The sequence below is a fragment of the Echeneis naucrates genome, chromosome 9, assembly GCF_900963305.1.
Source record: "Echeneis naucrates chromosome 9, fEcheNa1.1, whole genome shotgun sequence".
In the NCBI taxonomy this organism is placed as follows: domain Eukaryota; kingdom Metazoa; phylum Chordata; class Actinopteri; order Carangiformes; family Echeneidae; genus Echeneis; species Echeneis naucrates.
Genome location: NC_042519.1, coordinates 11830224 through 11842359, shown reverse-complemented (window position 1 = coordinate 11842359; position 12136 = coordinate 11830224). Strand labels below are relative to the sequence as shown.

At 44.4% G+C, this 12136-nt stretch overlaps 1 protein-coding gene across 2 annotated transcripts in view; it reads right to left on the bottom strand.

Annotated features, from left to right (window-relative positions):
* The window catches only part of setbp1 (SET binding protein 1), a 34187-nt gene that overhangs the window by 13649 nt on the left and 8402 nt on the right, over positions 1-12136 (bottom strand). The gene's annotated exons all lie outside the window — the stretch shown is intronic.

The following is a 12136-nucleotide window of genomic DNA, read 5'->3' as shown; positions in this document are numbered from 1 at the left end:
GAAATAGAGCAGCGAATGGTCTTTGTGGTTTAGCCTGTTATTAACAGACTCAGTATGACGCAACAAGACACTGTTCTGCTGCGCTGCAGGGAGATGTAACCTAACCACAGGCCTACCTCTCAGTATGTACACACAGATATACAAGCACACAGTCACATGCACAAAACAGATGTACACATTTCAGAAAGCCGAACAAAAATCCTGCCTTCATGCATCATAGTGCAAAATGCTAATGTATGAACACAGTCAGGCAACAAAAAATTAGTGTAGCAGCGTATTCCCAGATAATTGCCTTTGGTTCTTTGCATATACAGATACAGATTCTCACATACACCCCCACCCACACACACACACACACACACACACGCACTAATGAAATACAGACTGTATGTAACTATCAAACAGCACATATATCTTACTTTTTTACACCATCACTTCTCTGTCCCTTCTCTTTCTGCTGTCCCATCAGCAGCCAGATACTGACACTCATCTTACTCTTCCACACCGGCTGCAGAAGCCAGCCAGACACAAACTCACAGGTGCACAGACACACACGGACGCCAGTTTACATTACACAAACCACCTATATAAATGCACACAATGCAAGTGAACACAGAGGCGTAAATGATTAACAATGCCAGAAAATGCATGTTCATACAAATAAATACCACCTCTCAATCATCTCCTGGGCCAACTGCCATGGTGTCTTCACTTCGGAGATGTATGTATATGTGTATACTTGTGTAGAAGTGTAAATTACGAGTGTGTGCACAGTGACACTGGAGAAGAGATGCTTTGAGTCCACAGACGGATTAGATGACAGACACCTGATACACACATGCTTTCTCATTTAACCCATGCTAGAATACCTGCTGTTTCAGGTTAGGGGAGGGGACTGAGAGCAAGACAGACAGGTAGAGTAGGTGATTAAGCACATTACTATTAACCAGTTTTACTTTTACTCAGATTTAAACGTCACAATTATTCAACTGTAGAGGCGGAGTAATACCAAGATAAAAAAAAAAAAAAAAAGCCATGTGATTATATTCACAGAAAAACAGAGCCATTAATGTTAAATTACTGTTGAGTAACCTGCACTGCAGTCCCTTTAGCCAGAACAAAAAGGCTCTGAGCAAAACTACTACCAGAATACACTTTTCTTTTCTTTTTTTTTTTTTTAGGGATGAGAATGGAATAAAAGTTAATTTGCCAATGAGGCTAATGCAGCTACAGGAACAATGACAGAGTGAGCAACTTTGTTCCCTCCAAAAAAATGGGCGAAATCATTATTGTCATGTATTTTGGTTATAAAAAGGATGACCAGGGGGTTATTCAAGATGACGCCCACCCAACCTCCAAAACATGTCAAAAGGAAGTTGAAGCCAAAGAGTTCAACACAAGTACAACATCTATGTGATCGCCTTTCAGCGATACACTCACAATTAAAAGGTACACAACAGTTCAACTACACGACAACACTGTGTGATTTTCGACTGGTGTGTGTGTTTGCAAGTGTGATAAATAGATAATACTAAATAATAGTTAAGAGTTAAAAACAAATAAAACATTTGCAATGAACTACAGATGACAATCGTACCATCAAAATCCATAAAAATTGTGATCATTGTGAAACCCTGAAATCCATAATCGTCCCATCCCCAGAGATGATTAGTGAGAGACAGACTAACACAAACACATGCACACACATAAAATGTGTCCTCCCAACTAACCACAAAGCAACCACATAGAGATAATAAAGAGAGGAGACATGGGCACCTTTCCTACTATTAAAAGGAGAGCAACAGAGAAGAAAAAAAAAACCTGAAATATTGAGCCCCCCCTTTGCATTTTCCGGTTGAGGTTGGGTTATTGGCACCATTTCAGCTTTTTGTTCTTAGTTTCCTCCCCCTTCCCTCACCCCTCCTCTATGCCTCTCACATTCCATGAAACATTTCCAGGGAAAACACACTCACTGTGTGATATTCACACAAGCAAATATAAATAGTGGCCATATAAACTGAGGTGCTCTCACGATGGTTGTCAACACAAGGTGAAAAGAACTCCTTATTCTCATTGCCTCTTCCAGACATGTTCAACCATATACCCTATACAATGCATCAGTTTTCAATATGATAATGAATCAACACTTTCATATACATAGAGTGTTACCGTGTACTAAATGTTTCATATTGCCCCTTTATTGCTGTAGTGGAAGTTCTATTATCCTTGTCGTGTATTGTAAAACTGTATACTCATTTGTTTCTGCACTGCTGCACCAATGCCACTTATTTCTCTGCTGTATGCAACCCTGTTCTTGGTGCATGAATAGGCTGTCACCCCCCAGTGCTACTGCTGGCATGCAGCAGGGGGCAGCGGTCAGGAGATAAGTACAGCCAGGGACTCTGACCCAGGAGAAACCCACAAACACAAGAGCTGTGAGGCTTGTGCTTGAGCTGCGCTGGCCTTCTTCTCCAAGCCCCTACAGAGCAAATATAAATAAGGAGAAAGGCCAGCACAAGACAGACCCAAAGCATATTTAGTCCTCAGTCCATTTGAAGCACTCTCACTCCCTCGAGGCTCTCTGGACTGTGTTTGGGGGTTAAGGGTCATACTCCACAGCTAGGTCAACAACCATTTCTAGGATGTCTTCCTTTGGGCCAGCACTGTTACAACATGGATTGGTCTCAGTCATATACACAAAGGCTCTCTAACACACGAATGCTGGCAGATATGGAGCGGCACATTCCTCTCCACTGGCGATGTAATCATCAGATAAGGTCAGAGCACACAAGAGGAGGTCACAGTTAATATGTGACTAAGTGCTGAGACACTTTTTCAGTTAATATATGCTGATTCATTTACAAACCGGTATGTGTGTTTCAATGTGGTGTTAACAAAAAAAATAAATCAAGATTTAGGTGTAAAATCTTCTGCTCTTCTGTGAGGGGAGTTACATCTCCTGAAGCCTTTTCTTTTCAACAACTGAATAAACTGAACCTCACTCCGACATATACATGCACAGAGCACAGAGCACCCTGGCTGCACCATTATATGGAGAAAGAACACCCTAAACAGGCACACCCAACTCTCACAACCCAGCAAACATAGACACGCATGTACACAAGCAAACATATACACAAACTCTATACACGCACACTCAGACACACACAAACATACTGCCCTTCAAATAGTTTTTCGCAGCCTTTTATTTGGCTACACGCCCGGTGGTTAGAGTGTTTCATTTTTCCCTGTGTATGGAACTGGGCAGCTGTCCAGACAGACACACAAAGAGAAAGAAAGAGAGAGAGAGGCACAGAGAAACAGAGGGTGAGAGAGAGAGAGAGAGAGAGAGAGAGAGACTGAGAAATGGGGAGGGGTGGGGGGTTACTGAAAGAATGAGAGCAGCAGAGAGGGAGGGAAGAAGAGGACCAGCAGAAAAACAAGAAAAGAAGTGCCTAGACCTATTTACAATTTGTTCCCTCCAAAACCTTATGATTGATATGATCCCTGCTTTTTCCAACTCTCTCCTTGTCACACACACTCTCCTTGGCTTTGACACCGTGCTGTCTCCCTCTGCCCCCGTGGCCTCGTGCACTGCCCCCACCACTACCACCCATCTCATCCTACCTTTTCTTCTTCTTTTCTCTTTTCTAGAGCTGACCATTCCCCCCCTGTGGGAACTAACACCCCCCCTCCCCTGCCCACTTCTCTCCAGCTCCATTCAGAGCACTGCTTCTCTGTGATCTGTGTTTCTGACAGCTACACACACATACACACACACACACACACACACACACACACACACACACACAGCTCTTCTGCAAACAAACACCATGAATACTAACACAGCTTTGTGTCCACTGCACTTAAAAGTGGAGGGGAGGGGGGGGGTGTACAGAGAAAAGGAGGGAAAAGCGGTGAAGGGGAAGAAAAGAGGAGCTGTGGCACTGTGTTGATCTTGCAGCCACTCTCACAGACCCCCCCTTCCTGACCCCCAACCCCCAACCCAACCACCCCAATCACTGTTTCTCGTTCTTTCGTTCTTCCCACCAGTTCTCCTGGGAATAAAGACTTCCATTCATGCGCCTGAGGAGACCCACAGCAGGGGAGAGAAAAGAGGAAGGAGAAAGGGGAGGAAAAAGGAGGGGGTGTCAAGGTGGGACAGTTTGTGGATCAGGCCCACTGCCTAAAATTGTGTGTATGCTTGTTTCTGTTTTCACTCAGCATGCACGGCCTTAGCCAGCGCTTTACTATCTCAGATCTAATGGCATCTGTGCCAGCCAAAGCATCTTCTGGGAAAGTTGGGTGGGAAAGTTTGAAAATTTGGCTCCATTCTTTTGGGAATGACCCTCCATTTGGGTCCAGTCTTGGACCAATGCTGCAGTCCCAAAACTATGTGTTCAGCCTACAGCCAGAGATCAGGGAAAAGTAATTATCTGGGTCAAAAGCTTGCTTTTTCTAGAGCTTATTATTTCCCACTGAGCATGATCAAGCTTTCAATCTACAGTACATTTGTCCTGTACAGCAGATGCCGGATTTAATGCACAGCAGTAGGTTTCAAGTAAAATGTTAAATCCTACGTCCACAGCAGTAATCCTTCAGATTGGAGTGCTACTAAAGATAGCAGCAAAACACCCAAGAGACTCCTTGTCACACTCTCTTCAGACACGCTCAGATGTAGATGACTCAATCCGAACAAAAGCTCGTGATTGGCTGTGCTGAAGCATATTATTACAGCGCAATTGGAGGAGGCTTTTCGCCCGCTCAGTAATGACACAGACATTTACATGCTACACAAAGTATACATCTAATCCCAGCTATTAGCATTAATGGTGTACATGCAGGCGTATTTGTGTCCTGGCGGTGAATGGCTCTAAGACACATTAGAAGAGGTTGTTCATACTGATTATTAAAGTGATTATGTCCCAATTGTTCCTTTCATGGACGTGGCAATATCCAGCGACAACCTTTCCTTCAGCTCACATGTTCTGCACAAACAAAATGTATACAAGCATGGAGTAGACACTGACCACACACACACTTACACACACATACTCTCCTATGATTAATCAGTGCATCTACTGGGGGAAAATAAATGATACAGCCATACACACATGTACCCACCACGGTAAAAAAAAAAACAAAAAACAAAAAAAACCCAAAGGAACGTGTTGTTCACTGCACTCTGTGCACCATATGACCCAATCATGCCACTTCTGTACAACAGGAAACAATTAACAGCCAATGAGCTGCTCAAAATCTTAAGGGATGACTTCCTGTGTGGAATGATGGGTAATTCAAGACAGAAGCTCTGCTGAGATTAAACACCTCCTTCCTCTCTGGCAAACAGTAGTTTGTAACAGCAATGCTTCCTTCACTCATTAGTTGTGTCAAGTAATGCACACAACAAGTGTTTTCCTTTGTATGTATACACTTTGGTAATGGAGACATCTGTTCTACTATAAACCAAATCTCTACATTATCTTTCTTATTATTTTAGCTAGATCAAGCATGGCAAAGGCAAATACAGTAAAGTAAGCACACTGGAGTGTGGCTGAAGGTAATGAATTAGTCAGAAAATTAGGTTGAAATAAGTTTTTACTATTTCGGAGATTGCAAGAGAGCTGACAGGAAAAATCAGGATTAGAGAGAGATTAGAGAAAGTCATACTCGTGCTGGACATAAACTGTCGACATCACAATCACAAAGTCAGCAACTTAAAACCCCATCACCAACAAGGTGTTACTTAAACACCATGAAACCATGATGGGTATCATTTTACCTTTTTAACATAACATTGGAATGACTTAATTATGATAATACCAATCAATAGATTGATCAATAATGAACCCCTGCACCGCTACAGGACAGAAAAACAGTTTTCCAGTAAGTGAAGGTTACTAATAGTTTCTGACAGAGGAAATGATTATGTCTTGAAGAACAACTGTAGTGTCTGCAGTTTGAAGCTTGTAAAGTAACTCTTTCATTGCTTAGTCTACACATTTCTGTAAATATCTCAAGCTCTTAGATGATTCCCAGCTTGCAGCGAGAGTTAGCGAGTTAGAGAGCCTCTGTAATGACATCCTAAGTGACAGAGAGAATGGGCAAAGTGAGACACAATAGTCTTAACCAATCAGACTGCCCGCCTCCCCTCAGGCCCCCTCACACCAACAATAACGCCTTTGTGCGAGGCTGCACTCCACTCACGCGTTCACATACACACACAGACCAAAGCGTAGTATCCTACACTTTCTCAGACAGTCAAAGAGAGAGAGAGAGAAAGAGAGGCGGGAGAATCTGTGATCTACATCTAGAGCTGCATCAGTGCACACAAAACTACAGTGCAATTAGAGTGTGTGCTTTTTAGCTGACAACCTGGTTTTCTTTGCATTTGTGTGAGTGCGTTTCCTTCCAGGCCTGGGCACATGACTGCAGCTGCCCCTCACTCCCTCATCTAAACCGGCACCCCTCGTTGTTGTAGGTGAGAGGTCACACAGAGTGGCATTCCTCTCAGTCTGAGATTAAGTATTACACTGAGAAGAGAGAGAGAAAGCAGGGCAGAAAACACAAGGAGGCAAAAAAAGCAACTGAGGGCAGGTAAAAGATGAAGTGTGCGGGGCGTTGTGCAGTGTGTACCTGTGTGTGCAAGTGATCCTGTGTCTGTGTGTACGCCTTGAAATGGACCACTAAACAGGAGACCCTTGTGGCCCTTCCCTGCTTCATAAACACAGCTGTTTGTTTAGTCTGGCTTCCCCAAGGGACAGACACAGACAGAAGGACAGACACATTTATATAATTTATTCATGTCCGCATCCATACTTAAGCAACGAGCATAAATAAACAGCAGAACTACAGACGGATTATTTTACAAAGCCTCGTACAAAGACATGAAAAGCAGCAGAGGACCGGACAATATGATGCACACAAACACCAAAATGTCTGAAAAGCCCTGGCTTAGAGGTTTTTTGATGGCTTGTATGATTACGCATTTTCATGTATTTGTAATTGTGAATGGCTAAAGTATGTCTGTAAACCAATGTTAAGAATGGCTTTAAAATACTGTTCTAAACATCAGTCATGACTTCTAACACCACCTCTCCCCTGTAATCCTTTCTTGTTTTGAGAAACACACACACACACAAACACACACACCCCTTCTGACAGGCACGTCCCAGACAGCTGATGGGGCCATCAGATTTCACTGACAAACACACTTACGCTTGAAGTGAGACACAGTGAAAGTCAATACTCAAGCCTGCTGCTCCCTTCTCCTTTCCTTTGACTCCCATCATCCCCTTTTCTCCTCTCCCTGTGCCGAGCATCACCCTGTATCCCCACTGGACCTCCTCACAAAACCACAGGATACACTCATCACATGTACACCCTTATTTGTGTGCACATGTACACACACACACACACACAACCACAGAGGCAGAGGTATGGATGGAGCCATTCTAACAAAGCCGCCACCATGGACACATGATGCTGTGACTCAACATCATTCATGACCACAAAGGACATCAAACATGGCCACCCTCCAGATTATCCCACAGCAATGTGAGTCAAAGTCAACCGCTGTCCATAAAACCAAATTCAGGCCTGTGTGTTTTTTTTCTTAGAGCCTATACTTATATTGCAGTTGCCATATCAAAACCATAACCACTTTGATTATTCCCTTTTTTATTTTGTTTTTTATAGTTACGAATAGTTGGTGTTCTCTTTACTACACACAAGGATGACTATTTGTTGTGAAAAAGGCTATTGGCTGTAAAACATCCAGAAGATCTTTTTGGAAATCTTCGGAGCACAAACTTGCCTTCATGTTCAATGGTCACTGCTGCCTCACTGAGCCTTTCACATTTCTTTAAGCAGTAGCTGCCTCAGGTCTTCATTAAAATGTAACTTAATCTAGAATGACCATTATAGTACGCTTGCATCTGCCTGAAGAGGAACGGCGACCCACCGGGAGTGGACACAATGGTGAATGAATAGGGCTTGACCTTTGGGACAGATTGAGAAGATGGTATGTGTGTGTCTGATTGAGAAATTAGCTACAGTTCCAACCAAATGGTCAGCGCAAACGCATGTGCGCGCGTATACACACGCACACACGCACGCACGCACACACATACCCAATCCAGCCCTAGGGGTAAAAAAGCAAAGGCCAGACTCCAGTTGTCTCAACCCTGACCCACTCGCACAAACAAACAATACAGCACACACACAGACAGAGCCTTACAAAACAGAGGAGTCCAGCTATCACCTCAACTTCTGAATGTCCATTGGGGTCAAAGTTCATCTGTTCTTCTGCCAGCTTGTAGCATTCACTTGTGTGTGTTTTTGTGTGTGCGTGCGCGCGTGCGCATGCATGTGTTCACTAGGAGTGACCTTGCAGAGTCATTCATTGTGGATACACTGCAGCACCAGCACTACTGCAGAGCTGATTAGGGAGCAATCTTGCTTAGTGTAATGTATGTTTGTCAGTTTGTGTGTGTGTGTGTCGATGTTTGCATGTGTGTTTGGGAGAGAGACAGATACAGAGATGAACAGATTGTGTTTTGTCTGGACTTTTTTCAGGTTTGAGAGACTCACAGGCTAGATGCAAGGAGGTGTGTGTGCGTGTGTGTGTGTGTGTGTGTGTGTATCAGTGTAGGTGCTGATGTGTGCTTCAAGTGTGTACAGGGTGTGTATGGGGGTCAGACACAGATGGACAGCTGGTGTTTCAGTGGTGCTAAATCACTCACCCCTCCCCAGCATGCAGGCACACATGCATAAACACACACACAAACGCACACACTAACACACACCGGCAAACACATACACATGTCCCATCCCCCATCAACCACAGGGAAACGCCCCTTAAAGCATTCCCAGCTCTTACTCTCAAAGATTGCACACAGAGGACACACACGCATGCACACACACACACACACACACACACACACCACAAAGACAGACACCAAAAATGTCCAATATGACAATCTGGAGGTGATCATTTGATGTTCATTCACTTTCATAAATCAGTCAAGGATTACTTCCCACACACAACACACACACCCTCCTATTTTATGAGCTCATCAAGTCCCTCAGGTCGCCAACCACCACCTCAGCCAAGGGTAAAAATGCACACATCAAAAGGCTAACTATTTCACACACATGTATGTGCATGCATTGAATGGGCGCACACACACACACACACACGCACGCACGCACAAATGGCAACTGTGGCAGCATTAATTTCCTTGTGAATGCACTTGACTAACACATTATAATCCCAAACTCTGCTGGGAGACCACCAAGCAGCAACATACACACATACACAGCCAGGGGGACCACCAAGCAGAGGGGCTGTCAAGACAAGATAAGTGTGTGTCAAGCGTCAGGGTTTCACATACACCCACTAATACAAATACATGTACAACCACACACAGACGCACACACACACACGCACAACAACAACAACAACAACGACACACAATCTGGCCTGGACTCCTGGAAAAGCTCAGACTTATCTCTCCCCACAGATAGTGAAATGGATTAAGAACCACATTTGGCACGTCCAGAGAACTGGACAGATAACCAGGAAAACACTCTCTCTAACCGCAATCACTGCTCAACATGATTTGTGTGTGTGTGTGTGTCAGGGAGCGGAGAGGAAAAAGAGAATGGATGCATTTAAGCTGGCGTGTGCTTCCCGGTGTGTAGGCATTGGACCGATAACTGTGTGCCTGACTGTGTGTGTGTGTGTGTGTGTCTGACTACGTGCGTGCGTGCGTTTGGGCATGTGTCTGGAGGAGCGATGCAGTGGTTGACCCAGTACCCAATCCGTTAGAACACACACATTCATCTTCCAAACACACCCAGCGTGAGCAGACAAAGAGCCGTGTGTGAGAGGACGTTCAGCATGTGTGTGATGTCAGCTGGAGACAGAAAAGGGGAGCCCATCATATCCCGTTTACATGTGTGTGTGGGTCTGTCCCCTGACACAACGTGCGTGCTCACTGACCCCCTGGTTAGAGATGCCTGCTATGGAGATGATAGAAGGGTAACATTTCCGTCAAGCCCAGAAAATAACTTCTCCTCCTCTCTTCTTTTCTCTGTCTTGTTCACTCATTCAGCTCTCTCTAAATAATGTGCACACTCAGTAATTTACTCTATGGTGAGCAGAAAATTGGGAGTTTGGACACTTTCGAAGGATCATCATTTTGTGTCATTACCGGCAGGTGTTGGGGCGCATGGATATACATTTAATTATAAATGTCTAAAATGCCACACATTAGATATAATTTCATGTTTTAGCATCTTTACTATTCTCAAACACAACATCACACAAGTCACAAGTTGATCTATTTTTGCGTTTATTCCAGGTCTTGCTTACTGTGTGTAATATTGGTTTGGTCTTGAAACATCCCAGTTTCCTCAGCTTATTCTTTAATTATATGGAGAGCATCAGAGTTTTGACAGGAGAATGGCCCAAACGTGGCATTTCCAGGTCTTTCTTTGCACCGCTCTACATGTTTGCCTACTTATCTGTCTGTCTGTCTCTCCCCTTCTCTGTCTATTAGAGTCAAATCTCTGTCTTAATGGGCATCTATTGTATCCTGCCTCTCCCCCTCCTCTGTTCACCACACTACCACACACACTCCCTCTGAGGGGGCCCCTTAACCAGGCTCTCCATATGCCTGACCCCCACCTCCTTTCTCCACCTCCTCCTCTTTCCACAACCCCCTTCTCCTCCCCCCATGGCTTGCTCACACTCTGGCTTCTGCTCTGTTGCTGTTGCTGCTGCTGCCCCACGCTGCCATCTGCTACAAGACAACAGAGGGTGAAAGAGGGAGGGAGAGGGGAAAAAAAGGTGGGGAAAAGGAGTGAGTGAAAGGGGAAGACATGAGGGAAGAAAAGACTTAGGGGAAAAGCAGAGAAAGAGAGGCAGAAAGATAAAGACAGAAAGAGGGAAAGAGTAGATTTGGACACAATACAAGAGAGAACAGAGAGGCTGTCCATCTGCTCCCCCCCCCCCATCCCCTCCTGACACACAGCCTCACACTCCACAAAGAGAGTATTTAACCTCAACGTACACACACACACACACACACGCGCACCCACGGAAAGAGAGGGAGACAGAAAAGACAGCCCAGCCTGTCTCTTTAACCCGTTCCTCTCCAGTGAGCCTGCCTCTATTACACCCTTGGGGTGGCAGGTGATGGGTGGATGGAGGGAAAGGATGTAAGTGGGGAGGGGGGGCATACAGGGAAGGGGGATGGGGGAGAGTGTGATTGAGGGACAGCATGTAGGGGATGAAGGGATGAAACTGATCTGAATCAACACCAACACATCCACCACTCCCCTCCCCTCCCACTCATTGCCACAAACCCCAAACCTCAATAGAGACCAGCTTGCTGCCCCTGTCACTATGACAACCTCTGTCAATCATACTGTAGCAGTGGCTCCCAAATGGGGACTGGTGTGTTGGATTAGGAAAAGCTCCCCAAATATCAGAGTGCAGGGCTCGGCTCACTCAGCTTCCTCATACATACAAACACTGACGGTTTCTTTGAGGAGAATATATATTTTCATGTATGATTTCAACGGTGTAACAGCAGATCAGACATAATGAGTTCACTTTGGGGGTGATAGTAAACATTTTGTAGACAACCATCTGAAACCGTGACTGTGGATGATTGCAAAACTCCAGGTGACAAAACAACACCCACATAGTTTCTTTCTAATTGAGTTGCAATTTGAATCATTTCTATCAGCACAAGGTGTCAAGAGTGGGTTGTTGTTTGCAACAAATGTTCCAGTTGTTTGAAAAAACCAAACAGACAGGCACACAGAGCTGCAATCACACTGACTTACGGAGTGAAGTCCACTCACCAGTTGTACGGTAGACGTTGACCGGTTGTTATCAGTGATCACAAAAACTGAACAAATTATAGAATCTTAAAATAAATAGGAAATGTGTACTGTTTGTTTCTGTTTCCAGCTCTTCCGTTTTATGGGATTCTTTTACACATCTTTTTTGAACACATTTTTGGGTCCATGATATGTGATGGGAAGCATAATAATATCAGTATGTATAATGTATGTATGATACACCAGTATAAAACTAAATCCTTTTAAGAGCGCAGGTAGA